The sequence below is a fragment of the Tachyglossus aculeatus genome, chromosome 3 (genome assembly GCF_015852505.1).
Source record: "Tachyglossus aculeatus isolate mTacAcu1 chromosome 3, mTacAcu1.pri, whole genome shotgun sequence".
Taxonomy (NCBI): Eukaryota; Metazoa; Chordata; class Mammalia; order Monotremata; family Tachyglossidae; genus Tachyglossus; species Tachyglossus aculeatus.
Genome location: NC_052068.1, coordinates 69,588,774 through 69,613,419, shown reverse-complemented (window position 1 = coordinate 69,613,419; position 24,646 = coordinate 69,588,774). Strand labels below are relative to the sequence as shown.

Here is a 24,646-nt window from a genome sequence, read left to right as displayed (position 1 = left end):
TTGATTCATAGTACCATACCTCCAGACACACATATGGCTGTATGGGGTAAATAAAATATAAGACCTTTCACAAAAAAAAAAAACCCAAAATGGGGACAAACTGAATAGTTGGGTAAATGCAATAAACGTCAGAAGAGAAAATTAGTACATCACCTGAAAACTAGACACTCAACTAACATATTTGCTTAATATAATTTTTCCCTCTGAATTTAACTACTGCATTTGAATATGCATCCTTACTCTTCAATATCTATTCTGATGATTATAATTGTGTCTCCTTAAAAAAAAACTATATCCCGGTAAGACAAATGCAATGTTTACGCACAGAGCTTTAAAATCACCTCATATTCATTCAACCTTTTAACTGTAGGCCAATTGATAAACAGAGCAGTAAATGGAAACATGAATGCCAAAAATGCAGAGTTCTCAGAAATAATAATAATAATAATAATAATAATAATAATAATAACAATGGTATTCATTAAGTGCTTACTACATGCCAAGGACTGTAGAAAGCTCTGGGGTGGGTAACAAGTAAATCACATAGAATAGAGTTAGGGCTCACAGTTTCAATCTCCATTGAACAGATGAGGTAACTGAAGCCTGGATAAGTGAAGTGATTCGTCCAAGGTCACATGGCAGACAAGTGGTAGACCCAGATTAGAACCCATGACCTTCTGGTTACCCAGTCCATGTTCTATCCATTACGCCATGCTGCTTCTCTTGATCAATCAATCAATCAATCAATCGTATTTATTGAGCGCTTACTATGTGCAGAGCACTGTACTAAGCGCTTGGGAAGCACAAATTGGCATCACATAGAGACAGTCCCTACCCAACAGTGGGCTCACAGTCTAAAAGGGGGAGACAGAGAACAGAACCAAACATACCAACAAAATAAAATAAGTAGGATAGAAATGTACAAGTAAAATAAATAAATAAATAGATAGAGTAATAAATATGTACAACCATATATACATATATACAGGTGCTGTGGGGAAGGGAAGGAGGTAAGACGGGAGGATGGAGAGGGGGACGAGGGGGAGAGGAAAGAAGGGGGTCAGTCTGGGAAGGCCTCCTGGAGGAGGTGAGCTCTCAGCAGGGCCTTGAAGGGAGGAAGAGAGCTAGCTTGGCGGATGGGCAGAGGGAGGGCATTCCAGGCCCGGGGGATGACGTGGGCCGGGGGTCGATGGCGGGACAGGCGAGAGCGAGGTACAGTGAGGAGATTAGTGGTGGAGGAGCGGAGGGTGCGGGCTGGGCAGTAGAAGGAGAGAAGGGAGGTGAGGTAGGAGGGGGCGAGGTGATGGAGAGCCTTGAAGCCCAGGGTGAGGAGTTTCTGCTTGATGCGCAGATTGATCAGTAGCCATTGGAGGTTTTTGAGGAGGGGAGTAATGTGTCCAGAGCGTTTCTGGACAAAGATAATCCGGGCAGCAGCATGAAGTATGGATTGAAGTGGAGAGAGACACGAGGATGGGAGATCAGAGAGAAGGCTAGTGCAGTAGTCCAGACGGGATAGGATGAGAGCTTGATAAAAATTACACGAACAACAATGGTGTTGGTTAAGCACTTACTATGTATCAACCACTGTACTAAGCGCTGGGGTAGGCAGGATAATACGGTGGATGTATTAAGACTGTGAGCCCCGTTTGGGACAGGGACTGTGTCCAACCCAATTTACCTTGAATCTATGCCAGTGCTTAGGACAGTGTCTGGCATGGTAAGCTCTTAAATACCACTATTATTATTATTATTATTATTATCATCATCACCACCACACAGGCAGGCACTTCCCTCTAAAAGAGAGGGACGATAGCAGCACTGGAGAGTCACAGCTGAAGCTGGGACCTCACGGGCTCTTGTCCAGTTCAGGTGGCAGACCGAGGGTCCATTTGATCCTCTTGGCCATTTCTCTTTGTTCACCTTTCCCACCGCAGTCCTCAATGCAAGTCAAATCTACGCTCAAAATAGTTTACATTTTGCTGAAATGCACTCCCAAAGCTCCGTGGGGGAAACATAATATGGTGAACAGTGTTACTAGAGCCTACATTTTAGAAAGAAAGATTCATGCACAATTATATATTTATAAAAGGAGAAAGCTAAATAATTAAATGCACTTGATAATGTAAATTGTTTATTCAAAGATATATTAAAAATCAATTTGGTGATATATTATGTTCAAACACATATTATGTTCAAACACGTATTACATTCGAACAGCAAGACCTTTTGCTTTAATTATAAAGGAGAGAAACTGCAATGCCTTTTATGAACCTAACCTCTCTCCCAATCTAAGGTCAAAACACCTCTGTCGCCATGTCCATTTAAAAGTATCATTTCTGCCCCATTGAGACTCAGTAGTCTTGGAAATAAAGACCAAATTTGTGTAAACTAAGGCAACCCGAAACGTCCCGACTATCAGATAGCACCCATTCTTAAAGACAACAGTCTCTGCCCCACAGACAGACCACCACAAAACCATGTTAAATCTTTCATGGTCAAACCGAAGGCAGGCTGACCCTGCAGAGCACTTAGCTTTGGCCTGCCTCTTTTAGGAACCCTTAACAGGCTACCAAATGCACCACTCCAACGCTTGTACAATTCCCAAACATCTTTGGAAAACTTTTAGGGCCATAAAACTCTTGAAACTGCCCCCATTCCTACCCACCCTCCCACCCACACCCACAGATAGCAGGAAGAAAAAAAGGCTACATTGGTAGTCTGTTGTTGTTTTTTAAAATAGTCTCAAATCAAGCTCCATTTCAAAAAAATTGCTTTGACCGTTTCAAAAAAAAAATAGCTTTGGCTATAACTTTCAGGGAAAGCATGCCAGTTCCCTGCATTTTTTAAAAAATGGTACTTCTTTAGCTCTTACTATGTGCCAAACACTGGGGTAGATACAACATAATTAGTTTGGACACAGTCCCTGCCACAAATGAGGCTCATAGTCTTAAGTGTTTTGATAAATACCACAAAAAAAGCTTTGGCATTTTGTTACGGTCACTTTGGCAGTAAACAGGTCCTGCACGTCAAAAACTTTTGAATACACTTAACAACAATCGTGATATTTAAGCGCTTACTATGTGCCAAGCAGTGTACTAAGCGCTGGGGTGGACACAAACAAATCCGGTTGGACACAGTCCCTGTACCACGTGGGGCTCATTGTATCAATCTCGAATGCTAAAGATGAGGTAACTGGGGCACAGAGAAGTGAAGTGACTCGCCCAAGGTCACACGGCAGACAAGCGGCAGAGTCAGAATCAGAACCCAAGACCTTCTGACTCCCAAGCCTATGTTCTACCTGCTGCGGCATGCTGCTTCTCTTAATATTCATTCATTCAATCATATTTATTGGGTGCTTACTGCGTGCAGAGCACTGTAATAAGCACTTGGGAAAGTCAATCCAGCAATAGAGAGAGAGAGAATCCCTAACAATGACAACAGTGGTATTGGTCAAGCACTGTACTAAGGCGCTGGGGTAGACACAAGATCATCAGGTCCCACATGGGGCTTCCAGTCTAAGTAGGAGGGACAACAAGGAATGGGAAAGGAGGTACAGAGAAGTTAAGTGGCTTGCCCCAAGCCACATGGCAGGTACGTGGCGGAGCTGGGAACAGAACCTGGGGCCTCTGCCTCCGAAGCTTGTGCTCTTTCCGCTGCGCCATGCTGCTTCCCACTTAGCTATGTGCCGCACCCCTGGCCTGCCTATGTGCTTGAGGCACCAAGTGCTCCGGCAAGAACGTGACCGGGACAGAGGAAAGAGAAAGTGCAAATGGCGCTACGCAAACCACTAAAACTATAAACCTCCTCCGAGCAGGTTTTCCGTTGTGTTATCTCAGGACCAAGGGTCATCCCACACGCTTTACGGGAAAACCCATTCTCAAATTATGCCCCGTGTCTACCAGTGGCAGCACCTGCTGGTGTTTTTTTAATGGCTCAGTAGCCAAGCTTTTGCTTCAAGAGAGCAATCCCTGACAGCTGCACCCTGTGTTGCCTGACTGGTTATCGTTGTTTCCCACAGTCCCCATCTATGTAGTCTTGTTTGAGACCGGGATTCACTGTGTCCTTAAAACACTGTTGCCACCCTTACTGTTTGAATACGGCTATTAACTTGTCCAACAGCAGCTGTCTGTTTGGCCTGCTGATATTGTCTTTTTTTATGGTACTTGTTAAGCATTTACTATGTGCCAGGCACTGTACACGGCAATGGGGTGGATACAGTTGGATACAGTCGTAGTCCCCGTTTTCCAGATGAGTTAACTGAGGCTCAGAGAAGTGAAGTGACTTGCCCAAGGTCAACTGACAGACAAGTGGCAGAGTGGGGAGTAGAACCCAGTTCCTTCTGACTTCCAGGAAACTGCTCTATCCACTAGGCCACCAGGTCAACTCACCAGGATCCAGGACCCTGCTGGGGAGCCTGTCTTCCCTCAGGAAATTAAGCAGGAGTACATACTCCTGACACTACTGATTTTAGCTTAGTTCTTAGTTCTCTCTCCAAAGCATACTATTTGTAAATAATTTCCACTTGGCTGCCTTCCCGTTGTCCATCATACGGAAGTGCTCTATCCACTAGGCCACCAGGTCAACTCACCAGGATCCAGGACCCTGCTGGGGAGCCTGTCTACCCTCAGGAAATTAAGCAGGAGTACATACTCCTGACACTACTGATTTTAGCTTAGTTCTTAGTTCTCTCTCCAAAGCATACTACTTGTAAATAATTTCCACTTGGCTGCCTCCCTGTTGCCCATCATACAAAAACTTCTCATCGTTGGCTTTAAAGCACCCATCACCTTGTCCCCTCCTAACTCTCCTCACTCCTCTACTGCAAGCCTGACTGAAAATTCCACTCCTCAGTGCTAACCTCCTCCCTGTACTCAGGGCAGGACATCCTCCCTCTGGCCTGGAACACCCTCCCTCCTCACATGCAGGGCACAGACAATTACTCTTTCCCCCCTTCAAAGCCTTAATGAAGGCACATCTCTCCAAGAGGCCTTCCCTGACTAAGCCCACCTTTCCTCTTCTCCCACTCCCTTCTGCATCACCCACCTTGCTCCATTCACTCACCCCCCACCCCACAAACCCACAGCACATAATTTACTTATTTATATTAACGTCTGCCTCCCCCTCTAGACTGTAAGCTTGTTTTAAGTAGGGAATATGACTGTTCATTGTTGCACTGTACTCTCCCAGGCACTTAGTACAGTGCTCTGTATGCAGTAGGAACTCAGTAAATAATAATAATAATGGCATTTAAGAGCTTACTATGTGAGAAGCACTGTTCTAAGAGCTGGGGAGGATACAAGGTGATCAGGTCGTCCCACGTGGGGCTCACAGTCTTAATCCCCATTTTCCAGATGAGGTAACTGAGGCTCAGAGAAGTTAAGTGACTTGCCCAAGGTCACACAGCACATATGTGGGGGAGCAGGATTAGAACTCATGACCTCTGACTCCCAAGGCCGTGCTCTTTCCACTGAGCCATGCTGCTTCAACTGAATTTTAGACTGAAAACTCCTTGAAGGCAGGGTCCAGGCCTTTCGCTTTTATTTTAGTCTCCCAAGGGCTTATTTATTACAGTTCCTCTTCTCCCACTCCCTTCTGTGCAGCGCTGACTTGCTCCCTCTGTTCTTCCCCCCTCCCAGCCCCACAGCACTGATGTACATATATGTAATTTTTTCTCATATTAATGCCTGTCTCCCCTCCCTCTAGACTGTAAGCCCGTTGTGGGCAGGGAATGTGGCTGTTTATTCACTCATTCAATTGTATTTGCTGAGCGCTTACTGTGTGCAGAGCACTGTACTAAGCGCTTGGGAAGTCCAAGTTGGCAACATATAGAGATGGTCCCTACCCAACAACGGGCTCACAGTCTAGAAGGGGGAGACGGACTGTTGTATTGTACTCTCCCAAGTGCTCAGTACAGTGTTCAGCACACAATAAGCACTCGATAAATACGACTGAATGAAATAAAATTGAATGACTCCAGAGAAGCAGCATGACCCAGTGGCTACAGCCTGGGCCTGGGAGTTAGAAGATCATGGGTTCTAATCCCCACTCTGCCACTTGTCTGCTGTGTGACCTTGGGCAAGTCATTTAACTTCTCTGTGCCTCAGTTCTCTCACCTGTAAAATGGGGATTAAGACTATGAGCCCTGTGTAGGGCAGGGACTGCATCCAATCCAACTATCCTGTATCTACCCCAGAGCTTAGAACAGTACCTGGCACATAGTGAGTGCTTAAATACCACAATTATTATTAGTTGCGGACACAACGCCAGGGGGGATGGTAAACTCTAAGCAACTTGAGGACCAGGATCGCGCCTACCAACATTACTGCATTGTACTCTCCCAAGCTTAGTTCAAGTGCTCTGTAACCAATAAGCTCTCAATAAACATCATTGATTGACTGACAGAAGGTCCCTCAAAGGGCTTTTCAGCCACATAAGCACTCACAGATGAACTTTACCATCAGAAGTGTCTTTTTTGCTTAGAAAGAGCACCCTCCCCAAATCTAACAGGCAAGAGTTCACTCCATATTCAAAGTTCTCCTAAACTTCCACCTCCTCCAAATGGTCTTCCCTAATTCCCAACACCCCAAGTTGTATAAACTCAGTGGTCGTTTCTGGCACTTATACCCCTTCATACTCAGCACTTGGGTATATGTCCACCCAATTTATTTTGATTGCTCTAACTATTTGTAACACAATCATCATTTGGACAAGGAACAAAACACTTGTGTTGAACTTGCCCTTGTGCTTAGTAGAGTGTGTTGCATATAACAAGTGCTCAATATATTATTTTCTACAACTGCTCAATAAATACTACTGTCTGGTGATTAAGTCTTTCTGAAAAAATGAAGGTCTCTGTATCTTCGGCCAATTCTCAAAAGTATTGACTATAACCACCTTAGGAAATTAATGTTCCATGAAAAACTGGGACGAAATCACAACTGTCTGGTGACTAAGTCTTTCTGAAAAATGAAGGTCTCCTTATCTTCGGCCAATTCTCAAAAGTATTGACTATAACCACCTTAGGAAATTAATGTTGCATGAAAAACTGGGATTAAATCACACTTTTAACAAATAAATTATGTTTACAAAGTTGTTTTTAAATAGAAGTTGTCACAAAGTGAAATAAAGAAATAGAATTTTAATGCTCCCTGCCATAAATAGCCCACATCCGTGGTATACTACAACCATTAGGTATTAAGCATTAAAACAAGAATTCATAGAAAAAAAAATCTACCAACATTTGGTCAGTTTATGTTCAGCCTTGAATGAAAGAGCATTAGAAGGAAATGATATGGCTTAAGGGCAATTTACTGGCCTGCAGACTTGGGGTATCAGAGACCCCACCAAATCCTACTCTACAGCAAAGCTCTGTTCGGATGGAGGTCTAATTATCCCAGCATTCACAGGGAAAGTAATCCATACAAACCGAAATTAAGGATGCTGATAGTTTGAACCAGATGTCTCAAAATAGCGAACAGCTTTATATCCACTAAGTCAGGGAAGTTAAATGGAATAGTCTTAGGTCACACTGTTTCCCCACAGTTTTCCTATTTACCTTCCCCTGACCAAAACAGCAGCAATGTGTGACCGGCAAAAGTGACTTCAGAACTATCTCTGTTTTTCAAAGTTTTCTAATACATCTGTCTTTTTTCTTTTTTTGAACAAAATATTTTGTTTTTTCAGTGACCAACTAAAGTTGACTGCTTTTGGTGTTTTAAAAGGAAGCTGCAAAACACTTTACCTTCAAGGAAACTTGGTTAATAAGATAGAGAGAACTACAGAAGAAAATACTACAATTGATGGAAGCTTACAATAGATCACTTATTATGAAGTGCACCACCAAGGAGATATAGGAAGAAGGATCATCTGGTAGCAATCTGCTTGCTTGAGTGAGCACCCATCAATATGCACAATTATTCTCATTATCATAGCATTCTGAATGTACCGCCATGCTCAAAGTCTTTCAAGAAAGGAAAACGACAATTATTTTTCTTGTAAGCAAAATCAGACCTCTTTAAAGTCAGTCATCAGTGTTGTTAATTTGTGGCTCATGGTCAAGTGGACCCCTCCGTAAAAATGAAGGCTAACTGGATCCACACACTTAGCTTTTCTGAAAACATTTTGGGATGGTAGCTTTATTTCTTAAATTCATGCAATTTCAAAAGTTCTTACTAAAGTGACAAAGCAATTTCTTCGAGAGATCTTTACTCAAAGGTCTTATACACCACTGTATCCTGTTGTTTAAATCCAATGCTTCTGGAAACCAGAGTTTAAAGAAGGGTTGGCAATGGTTATTTTATTATTATGGTATTTGTCAAGCACCTACTATGTGTCCATCACTGTTCTAAGCGATGTTTGCCTCTAAACAAGGCACGGTTGCTCTCCAGAGTCTGATTCTATGGCTAAAATAAAATCAGTTACATATCCTAATGCTGAAATGTAAAAATGATGTAATTTACTCCAAAAACAGCATACTGCATTCTGTAGGTGAGGAGTACCCTATTGAACATGACACTTTCAAGAGCCCTTAGGAACATTCACCATTCATTCATTCAATCGTATTTATTGAGCATTTACTGTGTGCACTGCACTGTACTAAGCACTTGGGAAGTACAAGTCGGCAACATATAGAGACGGTCCCTACCCAACAACGGGCTCACAGTTTAGAAGGGGGAGACAGACAACAAAGCAAAACATGGAGACAGGTGAAACACGTAGACCAGAAGGTCCTTGCTCTCAGGCACTTGCAATCTAATGGAGGAAGAGAAATTTCACACGTATACTAGGTAAAGGTAAGAGCATGGAAAATGATCAAAATAGCACACAGTTAAATAAATGAACATCACGTATACATATGAGTGCTAAGGTGGTTGATGGAATGATATGCCTAGGACGGGGAATAATAACGGCACCGTATCTTGCAGGCAGAACAGTTTTATCAGCAGTATTAATATTTATTAACCCGTTACTTCATGAAACACACCTACTAAGTCTCACCCCACCACTGCCGTAAAACAGCCAGAAGATAGGGAAATCCCTGCTGGGCCTGTGCCATCAGTGGGCATCTTGCATGGTGGACCATCTCGGGAAGAATCATGACAATAGCTGGCTGACATGGGTGGCGAAGATGGTAGCAGCTACCAGAAGGGTTCCTCTGACCCCTGCCTGCTGATCGATGTGGCTGTGGCAGGACGCTGGCTGTGGCCACCCAGGCCATAAATGGGTTTTGTACATGCCAGTTCTTGCATGCACCTCCCGTTGTGTTGCACCCTTAGCCGCCGCCTTTTTTGTCGCAGCCCCTGCCCCAGCAGTAACATGACTGGCAGGGATGAGAGAACGCTGATGTGTAAATCACTAGCTCTATAAACAATTCCTTCAGTCCCCGAGACTCAGCGACAGGAGGGATGCTCGGCCAACTTTTGCGAGGGGGAGACAGATTCCAGAATCACCATCACCAATCAATTGTATTTACTGAGTGCTTACTATGTGCAGAGCACTGGACTAAGCGCTTGGGCAAATATGATACAACAGAATTAGCAGACCCATCCCCTGCCCATAATGAGCTTGCAGTCTAGAGGCAGGCCTCCCGTGCAAAGTCCTGGAGTAACTGCAACATAAACAGACCAGACACAAATCCTATCTAGCAACAGTAGAAGTAACATGGCCTAATGGAAAGAGCATGGGCCTGGGAGTTGGATGATCTGCATTCTAATCCCGGCTCTGCCTAATGTTTGCTGTGTGACCTTGGGTGAGTTGCTTCTCTTCTCTGTGCCTCAGTTCTCCCACTTAGACTGTGAGCCTCTTACAGGACAGAGACTGTGTGCAACCTAAGCAATCTGTACCTACCCCAGCATTTCAGAACGGTGTTTGATACAGAGGACGTGCTTAATAAATGCCATAAAAAAATTAAACATTCAGTAAATCAAAGTAAAAGTGTCGCACCAAGTGGCTAAAGATAGGGCTTGTACGGGGCAGCCCTTTATGCTCCTCGCTGCTCCAAGAAGCGGCCTTCCCAGTTCTGGAGTCAGGCTTTCATATTGTTTTCATCTAGCACTGGGAAGTTGCACGGACCCTAAAGCTTCCAATCCCCTGGAGGCTTTGGGTTACATGAGACTCTGCTGGGAACCACCACCCCTACAACATGGAATGTGGCTTCTACTCTCCGTGCTCAGGCCAGGGGCGGTGGGGTAGGTTGGCGTTTATTAAGTGCTTACTATGTGCAAAGCACTGTTCTAAGTGCTGGGGAGGATACAAGGTCATCAGGTTTTCCCATATGGGGCTCACAGTCTTAATCCCCATTTTACAGATGAGGTAACTGAGGCACAGAGAAGTTGAGTGACTTGCCCCAAGTCACATAGCTGACAATTGGCGGAGCCGGGATTTGAACCCATGACCTCTGTCTCCCAAGCCCATGCTCTTTCCGCTGAGCCACGCTGCTTAGCTGGTTGGACAATGCTGACTTTTCAGGAAGGCTGTGAAGGTGCAGGGTGTGGTTAGGTTCAATTGAGGAAAAAGTGTGTTCCGTAGGGGGAATAAATCAACCTGGACAGTTAAAGCAATAGCCCGGGAGGACCAAAACCTATGAGCTACGGTGGAACAGAAGCGAGTGGATGAGAAAGGCAGCTGATGAGGCACCTCTGAAGACAATGGTCAGAAGTTTTTGTTCAAGGTAGAGAGAGATGGAGAGCATTTGGAGGTTTGTGGGGAGGGGGGTGTTTTAAGCCGATGATCCTGATCGGAGCAGCTGCATCGAGGATAGGATGACAGAGGAAAAGCCGGAGGCAGGGATACCATTAAGGAGGCTCTTCCACCAGGTTTAAGCGTGAGTCACCCAATTAACCAATTAGAAGGAATCCCAGAGAAAATAGTAACAGGTGTCAACCATTAACTCAGTCAAGTCTCATATTTGACTGTCCCTCTATATTGAGAAAATAAATAGTATCTCTAATATTCCTGCTGATCTGTGTCATAATTTTTCATGTGACTTTCTTCTGAAAATTGATTTGGCTAACTATCCATTTTGTTAACATGGCAACAATGTAGATGGGTTACCAGGAACACTTGCACACAAATCTGTTTCTGCTAGGGCTGGGGAGAACAATGACCTAGGAGAGCTTCAGGAAGGAATGTCAGAGGGGATGGGAGTCAGACCCTCAGACCATATAGGAGAAGCCAGGATAAGTCCGAGTCACGGCTGATCTCTCAGTGACACTTTGGCTCTTCCTGCCCTCCTCTGAGCCAACACTCCAACGCTGCTTGCCTCCCTCCACTACTTTAGCCACACAGTCCCCCTTCTGCTTCCCCCTACCACTTTACAAGCCCATTAGACTAGACTCCTTTATTCTCATGATAGCATTGTGAGCTCTGTTTTTATGGTGCATCATTATCAATTTTACAAAAGGCAGATATATACTGCTCTGTGGCTATTACCATGTGAAAGACTTATTGGAAGGGCTGTAAAATGGGGTAAGCCTGAATTGATGCAAACATATGGGACAGTATGTACTTTCTACAGGAAAAATGGTAGAAACCTCATTTTTCAAAAAGCAGCCACTGTCCATCATCTCAGAACGTGAGATCCGTTTGCACGGGAAAAAAAATTCATCTTAAATATACTAATGCTATTGGGCCTGCTTGCCAATTTACATTAGGTGAATTTGACACTCTTACTTTTGATGCAATTCGGCAGAGAAAGGTTGAAAGGACGTCCTGCTGACCCTATATTTCTTATGACATTGCATCCTGTTATCAGGCACTTGGAAACCAACAATAGAAGTTAAAGATATAGTCCCTCCCTCAGCAGAGCCTACAACTGAATGGAGACAGGTGGGTCAATTGCCAAATATAACAGACTCCAGTTAAAGACTAAAATAATGAACATATGAATAATCAAATAACTAAACAAAGAACAAATAGCCATATAATATTGAGGTGGGTAATTTGGGAGGAAACAACTAGGAAGGAGAAGAATTAGTCTGAGAACCGGGGACATTTTACAGGGTGCTTTGCATGAGAGAGAAGATGTGGTTCAGTGGACCTAATGGGAGGTTTTCATGGAAGTGTCGGAGAAAGGGTGAGGAGCAGCAAGGCCTAGTGGAAAGAGCACGGGTCTAGGACTCAGAGGACCTGGGTTCTAATCCCAGCTCTGCCAACAACTGCTTGCTGTATGACCTTGGGCAAGTCACCTAAGTTCTCTGTGCTTCAGTTCTCCTGTTCTCCCTACTATTCTTCCAGTCTGTGAGCCCCATGCCGGACAGGGATTGTGTCCAACTTAATTCATTTGTAACTACTCCTGTGCTTAGAACAGTGTTTGATGCATAGCACTTACTTATTGTAAAAAAAAAAAAAATGAGTAGGCTGAAGATGAGAGAGGCTTCAACAAGGTATTTCACACAGAAGGCCTGTGGTCAGCCAGGGCCTCCACGCAGCAGGCAACAACCTGGAAATACGGGGCCAATGTTTGTCAGTCCTTTGGCATCACGTCCCAGGGACTGGAGAAGCCCAGCTCAAAAAGTTTGGATTTAGACCTCATGGTGTCATTCGTGGAAGTAAACATTAAAAATACAGCGGCATTAAAATGAGCATTAAAAAGTGTGTACTGCATTGTTGAGAGAAGTTCATTTATTGAACGTCCTATCCTCCAACTCTCTCCTAGATCCACTCCAATCTGGCTTCCACTCCATCACTCCACAGAAACAGCCAACTCTTAAAGTAACTAATGACCTTCTTCTTGTCAAATCTGGTGGCCTCTACTCCTTCCTAATCCTAGATCTCTCACCTGCCTTCAACACTGTTGGCCACCTTTTCTCCTGGAAGCTTTACCCAACCTTGGATTCACTGACACTGTCCTTTCTTGGTTCTCCTCCTATCCCTCTGACCACTTCTCAGTTCCTTTTGCTGGCTCCTCCTCTGCCTCTCACCCTCCAACAGTAGGGATCCCTTGAGGCTCAGTTTTAGGTCCCCTTTTATTCTCCCTCTACACCCACCTTGGAGAACTCATTTGCTCCCATAGCTTCAATTCCCATCTCTACGCAGACGATGCCCAAATCTACATCTCCAGCCCCGACCTCTCTCCTTCCCTGCAATCTCACATTTCCTCCTGCCTTCAAGACATAGCTACGTGGATGTCCCACCAATACTTCAAATTAAACAGGCCCAAAACTGAACTCCTCATCTTCCCAACCAAACCCTATCCTCCCTATGTCTTTCCCATCACTGTAGACAACACCAGTATCCTCTCTATCTCACAATTCCACAACCTTGGCATTATCCTCGACTCGTCTCTCTCACTCCAAGCATGTATTCAATCTGCCACCAAATCCTATCCGTTCTACTTTCGCAACACTGCTAAAGTCCACCATTTCCTTTCCATCAAGACTGCTACCACACTTATCCAATCCCGCCTTGACCACTGCATTTGTCTCCTCACTGACCTCCCGGCCTCCTGTCTTTCCCCACTCCAACCCACACTTCACTCAGCTGCACAGATCATTTTTCAACAGAAACGTTCAGTCCACGTCTCCCCACTCAAAAACCTCCAATGGCTGCCCATCCACCTCTGCAATCAGAAACTCCTTACCATTGGCTTTAAAGCACTGCAGCTTGCCTCCTCCTACCTCATCTCACTAATCACTTACAGCACCCCAGTCCACACACTGTGCTCCTATCTCGCCACCACTGATCCCTTTCCCACATCCTCCCCACAGCTCGGAACACCCTCCCTCCCGTATCAATGGCATTTATTAAGCGCTTACTATGTGCAGAGTACTCCTCTAACCGCTTATATGCCAGGCCACCATTCTCTACACCTTCACAACATTATTAAGGTCACATCTCCAAGAGGTCTTGCCCAATTAAGCCCTTTTTCCGCTGGCTCGTTCTCCCTTCTGTGTTGTCTATGCACTGGGATCTGTGACCTTTGGACATCTGATAATCGCCCCTCCCCAAACCCTACAGCACTTACGTACATATCTTTAAATTATATATTATAAATTACTTATTTATTCAAATTAATTTGTTTCCCCCTTCAGACTACAAGCTTGTTATAGGAAGGGAACGGGTCTGCTAATTCTACTGTATTGTTCTCTCCCAAGCTTTTAGTACAGTTCTCTACATACAGTAAGTGCTCAATAAACATGACTGACTGATTGAAAAGAGGTTTTCTGACTCCCTCTCTGCTACATTGCTTATGCTCTTGGATCAGTACCTCTAAGCACTCGATAGTCTCCCCACTCTCAGCCTCACATCATTACGTCTATATACATAATTCAATGTTTGTCTCACTCTCTAGACTGCAAGCTCCTTGTGGGTGGGGAAGCGTGTGTACCACTTGAGGAAACTTTATTTGATGGGGTTTTTTTCCAACTCATTTGACTGTCCACAGGGCATTAGTGTGAGAGTCAGTATTATTGCAGCACCAACAGGGAAAGGACAAGGACATCCAAGAAGTGAGGGAGGCACATGCTTGGTCCATGGTACAGGCTTCTTGTGGGCACGGAATGTGTCTACCAACTCAGCTATACTGTACTCCCCCAGGCACGTAGTATAGTGCTCTGCACACAGTGAGCACTCAATAAATACAATTGAATGACTGTCCCCCACCATGATCTGGCTGCCAACACTGAGGTAATCCATTCCTTCATTCAATCGTATTTATTGAGCACTTACTGTGTGCAAAGCACTGTACTAAGCGCTTGGGAAGTACAAGTTGGCAACATATAGAGACGGTCCCTACCCAACAACGGGCTCACAGTCTAGAAGGGGGAGATGCATCTAGAATCTTCAAAAGCAATGTGGATGAGAGAGTGGGAGCTATATTTTAAAGGGCAAGCACGGGTGACAAAAGAGAAGAAAAGCAGAGAAGCAATGTGGTCTCGTGGAAAGAATGAGGGCCTGGGAGCCAGAAACTGGGTTTTAGTCCCAGATCCGCCACTTGTCTGCTGTGTGACCTTGGGGAAGTCCTTAATTTCTCTATGCCTCAGTTACCTTATCTAGAAAATGGGGATTAAGACCGTGATCCCCATGTGGAACAGGGAATGTGTCCACACCAATTATCTTGCATTTACCCCAGTGCTTAGTAGAGTGCCTGGCATATAGCAAGTGCTTAACAAATTCCATAAAAAAAACCCAAAGACAAGTCAGTACAGGTGGTGGACACCAGGATGGTATAATGGGCTTGTCAATGACACCTGTACCATGGGTTGCTGATCTATTCTAAGGGATTGATTCAAGGTCGATGGTCATTCACCTTATTCTGAATTCATTCACCACTTTTAACCAATCAGTGGTATTTATTGAGCACTTACTATGGGCAAAGCAGTGTACTAAGCTCTTGGGAGAGTTCAATACAACAGAATTAGTAGACACATTCCCTGCCCATTACCAGTTTACAGTCTAGAGGACAAGCTTACATACTAGACAATTTGTCATCTGGGAATGGCATATTAGAGCTCACCTGAATAATTATTACACATTTTCTTTCGCAAATGCTAATTTCTTTAAACCTTTGTTAATAAATGGTTCACTTACCCTGTAAAACCTAGATGATCACTCAGGATAGTGGGTTTTAAGTGGTTTGCAAAATTACGGTTTTATATGCTTGCTATAATCCCAGTGGGTCAGCAAATGGCAACTCATTCAAGTCACATTCCTAAGGACTTTCAGGTAGTTTCAACTGCCCAGTTCCAGTTTTAGTACAGTTCAGCAGTTTTTAATTATTTAATGAAATGAGTCCTACCTCAAAACGTCAAAATATTCATAATCACCTTAAAAGGCAGCAGAGCAAATCAGTCTCAAAAGTCAAACCAAAAGCATATTAAGACTTTTCTCATTCACCCACAATATGGTTGACCTCATTCATATGGTTTTTGATCATCTTTGAAGACAGAGATCAGATGAGTGTGCCTTGGGTATAACCCAAGGAGCCAGTGTGGGGGGGGGGGAGGAGAGCTCTCCTTCCCACCTGCCTGCTTTCTCCTTCCCCACTGGGCTGGGAAGACAGAGGGAGGAAAAGGAGCAGGGGCACCAGACCTAACAGGCTTCAAGAGCCCCGAGGAATTAGCAACTAAAGTGCGGTGGCGGGAGGCCTTTCGTTCTGCTGTCAAAAATGCAGACCCTCCTACGGAGGGTGTCTTCTCTCCACCAAAGCTGTGGGGCAAGGGGGGAGCAGAGAGGGGAGAGAGGAAGGGGGGGGGGGGGGGGAGAGAGAGAGAGCCCCCCTCAATTTGTCTTAGTTGTAGAGGGTCTGAGAGGGATGGGAAGAAGGAAGGAAAAGGTGTCTTACCTTAATTTCAAGAAAGAGGAGGTCCAGAGGAACAGGAATCAATGCAGCTTGTTCAAATGGACAGAGAGGCTGGCTCACAGCCCACAGAAGTCCTCCCCGGGGGGTGGAGCTACACTCCAGACAAGAATATTTCCTGCCCCTCCAGTTATGAGTCAACAAAAGACTAATGTGACCCAGCTGGCCAGCTTGGAAGCCCTCACACTCTACACTTCTAGGCCATGACACCGCCACAACCGCTGCTGGAAAATTATCTTTTACCATCAAATGGCCCAGATCTATTTTAAAGAACTTTGGCAAACTGCGGGGGTTAAAGGGCCTAAAGACAGTCTAATTTTCCTCTACTCAATCATATCAAAGGAGAAAAAAATAAACCCTAAAAAACCAAAAAAAAAAAAGAACCTAAGCCCCGTAGGCCTTTCAACTATCTAGTTCACTGTTTTCTTGAGATTTTGTACAAGCTTATGTTATAATCAGAAAAAAAAATATATAAAAGGAATTCAAGTTCAGGGCTAACCCCTGCCCCACACCACACTGAAAAACATCTGTATTCTATTAGTGTCAAGCAACAAACTGGTGAATTGAGGAAACGGTCATGCAAGAAAAACACACACTCTCTAGCACAGTTTTCCACACTGCTATGCTCTTAAAAGTTTCAGCTTAGTTTAGAAAGACACCCATTTAGCTTTAGAACACCATAATTGCTTTCTAAAAATAAATCCTATAAGTTGTTTAATGCACCTCTCCTTTGTTCCCTGTTCTAGCAAATCCAATATGAAACCCAGTTCATTCAAATTATACCTAGGTTTTATGAAAAATAAAGTCATTCAGCCAAGTGTTTGATTTACGAAAGTAGCTGACAAACAATTACTGGGCAGGAACCAACTTTAACAGTAGGAAAAGTAACTTAAGTATACAGCAGTTTTAGGTTACACAAAAAGAGCTAACTTGTAAATTAAATCTATTCTGCAAAGGGCATTGTTTTATTTCCATTTCAACAAATGCCAAGCTATAAAAAGGAGAGCTGAGTAGTAGAATGCATAAAAGATGAACAGGCAAATATTACTAGTTACATTTATCAAAAAACATTCTACCTAGAGAATTAAGTAAATATTTTGAGTTTTTTGGAAAGGATTTCATTTTCGAGTTGTAATTCTGAGGTTTTCAAAAGGAAACTACTCAATTCCATCATAAATTTTAAAAACCACATGGCGTCAGTAAAAATACAATAGAGAAACTAGCAATACAAAAGGACAATTCAGGAACTTTTTCTAATGTTCTGCAAGAATTAACTTCTCCCAGAATCCCAAACCTGTTTCACTTTCCCCTGGGTTTAGAAGTACCACACGTTCACATATTTTAGAGGGCTTGGTTTTGCAGAATATTTTTTGATATTTCATGGATGTTTTGGGGGTGGTCAGATTATGTCTATTCTGCAGGAGCACAGGCCTGGGAGTTTCCGGACCTGAGTTCTAATACCCTTCCGCCACTTGTCTGCTGTGTAACCTTGGGCACTTAACTTCTCTGTGCTTCAGTTTCCTCATCTGTAAAGTGGAAATTTAATGCACATCCCCCCTTCTATTTAAGACTGTGAGTGTCCAACCTGATTATATTGTATCTTCCCCAGTGCTTAGTATGGTGCCTGTCACATAGTAAGAGCTTAACAAGTACCATAAAAAAAAGATAAACTCCAGGTTTTACTAGGAACCACATATGAGTTCCTCCTGTGGCTGGATGGCTTAATGGGCACAGTGGGTGCTTGAAGAGCCAGCTGGTAGGGAGGGGAGACCAGCTGGTGATGTTGATATATGTTACTCTTCAAGCAGGGCTGCACTTATGGAGGTTGAGAAATAAGGGGCACAGGAGGAAAGCTACAGCAGCAAAACAGGAAAGGATTTGGTGGACCTCTGTCTCCTGTTTCTTTAATTTAAAGAAATGCAATTTTGTAAGCACTTACTATGTGCCAGGCAATGTACTAAACACCAGGGTAAATGCAAGAAAATCAGGTTGGACACAGTCCCTGTCCCACATGAGCCTCACAGTCTTAATCCCTTTGTACAGAAAAAGTAACTGAGGTCCAGAGAAGTTAAGTGACTTGCCCAAGGTCACACAGCAAGTAAGTGGCAGAGCTGGGATTAGAGGGCAGGTCCTTCTGGCTGCGAGGTTCATCATCATCATCATCAATTGTATTTATTGAGCGCTTACTATGTGCAGAGCACTGTACTAAGCGCTTGGGAAGTACAAATTGGCAACATATAGAGACAGTCCCTACCCAACAGTGGGCTCACAGTCTAGTTCATGCTCTATCCACTAGACCATGCCACTTCTCCTATGTCAGTGCACCCTGGGGAGCAGGCCTCCGCTACGATAGTCAATCGAATTTCCCTATGCCCCTCTCCCGGCCAAGGCTGAAACTGGCCTGCTGGTAGAATATGATGCTTCCTATCAGCAGCAATTTGTAAACAAGTTTTTTGAGTTAATAAAATTCCTGCTGTAGAGCTGACCTAAGTGCATAGGTGGATAAATGGCATGTCTGCCAGCTCCATCCCTGCTACTTCCTATTTAAGGATGCTCACCTGGAACAAAATGCACCTTGTGTGTCCTCATGCAGCACCTTATCCCTAGCACGTGGGAAGCTGGGAAGCTAAGGGTTTGTCACAGTGACCAGTGCAAGCAAATCACACACCCTAATCATTACCAATAAGAGATTGAGATTGTGGAGACTGTCCAAGTCATTGAAGAACTAGGAGAAAAGATTACAAGATAAGGTCCTTGCTAAGTAGTTTATAATAATAATAATGGTATTTATTATGCACTTACTGTGTGCCAGGCACTGTACTAAGCACAGGGGGAATATGAACAAATCTGGTTTGACATAGTCCCCACTTTCTTCATTCTTATGATTAGGCCCAAAAATCAAACAGACATCACATTTTTCTTTGACAAAAAGGTGACATTTGGAGCCTTCATCAAAACTACCGAATATCAAAATTTCTTCTACTGTCAAATTTATGGTAGGATGGACACACACACACACACACACACACACACACACACACACAAACACACTCTCTCTCTCCCTCTCTCTCTCCCCCCCCCCGTTACAAAGTTCACTTCTTAGTTTCATTTAAGTTGCATATTTAGTTTCATATGCATCTAGCTTTACTTCTATTTATTCTGATGACTTGACACCTGGCCACATGTTTTGTTTTGTTGTCTGTCTCCCCCTACTAGACTGTGAGCCCGCTGTTGGGTAGGGACCATCTCTATATGTTGCCAACTTGTACTTCCCAAGCGCTTAGTATAGTGCTCTGCACACAGTAAGCGCTCAATAAATACAATTGAATGAATGAATGAATTTAAAAGTTTAGTCTTTTCAGCCATGAATGAAAAGGAAATTCCATGCTAGGTCTCCATCACTATCTGCCTCCTTTCTAATTATTCTTACCATTTGATTTTTATCCGTAAATTCATTCCTAGGTATCAATCTAATTTTTTTTGCAGAAGAGCCAAACCAGATGAAACCTTTGAACAGTTGGTACACAAAAAGCCAGGCGATTTATGCTCCACCCCACCATGTGACTCATCATTTCATCAGGCAGCATATTGTGATGATCTCATTGTACTATATGGCTGCTTTATAGCCACAGCTTTTGGGGAGGGTGGGATAAAGACAGGGGGAAGGGTAAGAGAAGGAAGAGGGAAGAAGACAAGTGGAAAACCAGGTAGTCTCCTGAGAAGCTAACTCATTCCAAAGAATAAAATGCAACGGAAGATTCACCTATCACCTTAATTTTCTCAGTATGTCAAAATTGTATCCGTTTAGTAACAGTCTCACACAAAATGGGGTACAATCACTGCTGACTGAGAACTTGAGTAACAGACACAAATACAACTTCTCTATGCAAAGACGTTTCAACAAATAAGAGGACAAGCAGACACAAAGGGTAGTACTGAGGAGGAGATTTTGAATTAGCAGGATGTGCCTGTGTTTGTTTTCCTCAAATAGACAAGCTAATGAAATACAGACTTACAAAAGAAAAACGCCTAAAATTTACTCCCCCTTCTAGGTTCCATATCCCAGCACTAGATTCACTGATGTTACGGAAAGGTATAAAACTCTAATCATGCTCATTAAACTAATTTTCCCAATGCAGGATTTACCCAAGATTGGCAATTCCTAATCTTCAGTTCTCTTGTTTTCCTGAGCTGCCCGGCTTATGTTCTATCTTCACAACTAGTAGGAAAAATAGACCACTCAGTTAAGATCATTTTTATGGACTGTTAAAAGAAATGATTTAAACATCATATAAGCGTTAGATCATCATTGTGGGAGAAGGCAGTCAGCAGGAACCTGGGAAAAACACTGCATCAGATTATTTCCAAAATTCTCTTGGGCAGCAGCATGGCTTTGTGGAAAGAACACAGAACTGGAAGTCAGGAGACCCAAGATCTAGTCCTATCTCTGCCACCTGCCTATGTGACCTTAGACAAGTCACAACTTCTCAGTGCCTCAGTTTCCTCCCTCTTACAGTGTGAGCCCCATGTATGACAGGCCCTGTCTCCATCCAACTCAACTACCCTTTACCTACCTCAGGATTTTGCCAAATGTTCAACGCATAGGAAGCACTTAATATCATTATTATTCCCTTGAAAGTCAGATTATATGCAAATAAAACCCCACTGAAATATAAGTAGATCAAAGTTATTTAGTGTAGATTTTGCAGGGCTTTCCCCAAATAAAAAAAAATGCCATGCACTGATTTTTAGATTGGGAATTGAGGTGTTTTGGAAAATTTGGGGGAGTGGGGTAAGAGAAAGGGGGAAAAAGAGTGAATGAAAGACAGTTTGCTTACACAGAATTAAGGTATTATTTACTGCTTCTCTCCAGTCCCTCCCTTCCTCCAACTGCCCCTTCTTCAACTCTCCCACCTTTCCAGCAGTATCTCGAGATCTCCCACTGCTGCCTCCCACCCCATCCTCCCCCCTTATCAAAAACACTTGATTCTCCCTCTCTTCTTCCCTCCCTAACCATTTTTAACTGTTCACACTGCAGTGGCTTTTTCCCCCCACTGCTTTCAAACATGCAAATGTATCTCCCCATCCTAATAAAACCCTCCCTTGACACAATGACTCCCTCCAGTTATAGCCCCATCTCCCTCCAAACTCTATGAGTGAGTTTTCCACACCCACTGCCTCCACTTCCTCTCCTCCCAGTCTCTCCTTGACCCACTCCAATCTGGTTTTCAACCCTTCACTCCATCAAAACTGCCTTCTCAAAAGTCACAACCATCATCTTCTTGCCCAATCAAATGCCTCTACTCCATCCTAATCCTTCTTGACCTCTCACTGCCTTCAACACTGTCGTGCACACCCTTCTTCTGGAAACGTTATCCAACCTTGGCTTCACAGACACTGTCATTTTCAGTGTCCCTCTCTGTCTCCCACCCCCTAACTATGGGTATCCCTCATGGCTCATTCCTGGGTCCCCTTCTATTCTCCACCTACACCCACTCCCTTGGAGAGCGCATTGGCTCCCGTGGCTTCAACTACCATCTCTATGTGGATGATTCACAAATCTACATCTCCAACCTTGATCTCCCTCCTCTGCAGTCTCATATTTCCTCTTTGGAACATTTCGAATTGGATGTCCCGTAAAAGTTGCAAGCTTAAACATGTCCAAAGCAGAACTCCTCAACTTCCCACCCAAACCCTGCCTTCCCAATCACCAAGGACAAACCACCATCCTCCCTGTCTCAAGCCCATAACTATGGCATTATCCTCTACTCATGTCTCTCATTCAAGCTCCGTACTCAATCTGTCACCAAATCCTGTGAGGTCTACCTTCACAACAGTGCTAAAATCTGCCCTTTCCTCCTCAAACTGCTATATCAAAAGGTTCCAAACTCTTATCCTATCCCACCTTTGACTACTGCATCAGCCTTCTTGTTGACCTCCTGTCTCTCCCCATGTCAGTCCATACTTCACTCTGCTGCCCGGATCATTTTTCTACAGAACCGTTTGGTCCATATTTCCCGACTCAAGAACTGCCAGTGGTTGTCCATCCATCTGCGCATCAAGCAGAAATTCCTCACCATTGGCTTTCAAGCACTCAGCCTTGCCTTGGCCCATCCTATGTTACTTCTCCGATTTCTTACTATAACCCAGCCCTCATATTTCACTTCTCCAACACCAACCTACCCTGAGCTTGTCTACCTCTCTGCCAACCTTCTGTCCGCATCCTGCCTCTGGTCTGGAACTCCTGCTCTCTTCATATCAGACAGATGACCACTCTCCCGATCTTTAAGGCCTTATTGACAGCACATCTCCACAAAGAGACCTCCCTCAACTGAGCCCTCATTTCCTCTTCTCCCACTCCCTTCTGTGTTGCCCTTGCACTTGGATTTGCACCCTGTTTTGCATCCCACCCTCAGCTCCACAGCGTGGCTCAGTGAAAAGAGCACGGGCTTTGGACTCAGAGGTCATGGGTACAAATCCCGGCTCCACCAATTGTCAGCTGGGTGACTTTGGGCAAGTCACTTAACTTCTCCATGCCTCAGTTACCTCGTCTGTAAAACGGGGATGAAGACTGTGAGCCCCCCGTGGGACAACCTCATCATCTTGTAACCTATCCAGCACTTAGAACAGTGCTTTGCACAAAGTAAGCACTTAATAAATGCCATTATTATTATATACACTCTGTTGTATTCTCACAAGCACTTAGTACAGTACTCTTCACAGAGTAAGCGATCGGTACCACTGAAGATGATCTCCATAATTTATTCATATTAATGTCTGTCTCCCCCTCTAGACTAAGAGCTCATTGTGGGCAAGGTACATGCCTATCAACTCTCATAGTGCACTCTCTCTGCACAGAGTAAGCAGTCCTTATGATTGATTGATAAACTTTTTAACTGAAGAGAAACTAAAGAAATGATTTGCTGCATAATAAATTCTTCACAATAAACTGACACACCCAGAAATGTTATTGAGAACTAAGCTGAATACATTACTTATTACAACTATGCAATAAGAACTTCTAAAATTTGGTGATGTAAGTGCTCTAGGTTTAAGAAACATCTTGGAGAAAGATTTAATTCATGCTTCTGACATGGAGAACTGCTCAGAATGACACTTCTATATTTCACAAAAGAATGAAGTAATTTTCAAAAAAAGTTCCATCAAGATTTAACAAACTTACTTGAGAAAATAAATTGGGCTATATGTCTAAATGATCATTTAAAGCCCCCTTATCAACAAATCACCAAAAGAAAACTTTTAAACATTTTCATACTTGTGAATTTTTTCCAGCAGGTGTGAATTTTCAAACAACAAAACTGTCAGTGAACTAATCATTTCCAAATACAGTCATTTATTTTTAATTTTCAATGATTTCTAATACCTGCCTAAGGGATTTCAAATAACATTCCTAGTTCCTTCCTTTTTCTTTTTTTATTCCTTTCCATTTGATAGCCATTGATTAGCGCCTGATTCTGACACACACTAGGGAACAATGTAGAGCAATTATCCCCCTAATCATTGTTACAATACCTTTACTTAGGTCAGCAAAAAGAGCATCAATACTACAATGACTGGATGATCAACCTGAGTTAACCCTGTAGTGGAAGGGTTTCAGAAACAAAGGCAGTGCATGTCTTCATAGGGATTATTATTACTAACAATAATAATAATTGGGGTATTTGTTAAGCACCTGTTATGTGTCAAGACTGCTCTAAGCACCGGAGTAGATACGAGATAATCAGGTCCCATACGGGGCTCACAGTCTAAGTAGGAGGGAGAAGAGGTATTGAATCCCTATTCTGCAAATGAGGAAACTGAGGTCCAGAGAAGTTAAGTGACTTGGCCTAGATCACACAGCAGGAAAGTGGCAGAACTGGGATGTGAACCCAGGTCCTCAGACTCCCAGGACCTGGCTCTTTCCATTAGGCCATGGTGATTTTTATATATGAGCTCCAAATTAAAGGACTTCTTATTCTGCTTCCTTTCCCCTGACAGAAAGCAGCATCAATCCCCAACAAATAATTAAGACAACTTTATACAGCAGGGACACCCTACTGAGGTTCTCTTGGTCCATTCAAAGACCAAGCAGCAGCATGGGCCTCAGAGTCAAAGGACCTGGGGTCTAATCTCAGCTCTGACAATTGCTTACTGTGTGGGCAAATTATTTAACTTCTCTATGCCTCAGTTTCCTCAACAATAAAATGGTGATTGGAATACCTGTTCCCCCTCCTACTTAGACTGTGACCACTATAAGGGACAGGGACTGTGTCTGACCTAACCTGTACCTCCCCCAGCGCTTAAAACAGTGTTTACCCATAAACAATAACATAAAAAAAGTCTTGGTAT

At 43.6% G+C, this 24,646-nt stretch overlaps 1 protein-coding gene across 1 annotated transcript in view; it reads right to left on the bottom strand.

Annotated features, from left to right (window-relative positions):
- Positions 1-24,646, bottom strand: part of BMPR1A (bone morphogenetic protein receptor type 1A) — a 127,582-nt gene that overhangs the window by 67,114 nt on the left and 35,822 nt on the right. The window lies entirely within an intron of this gene.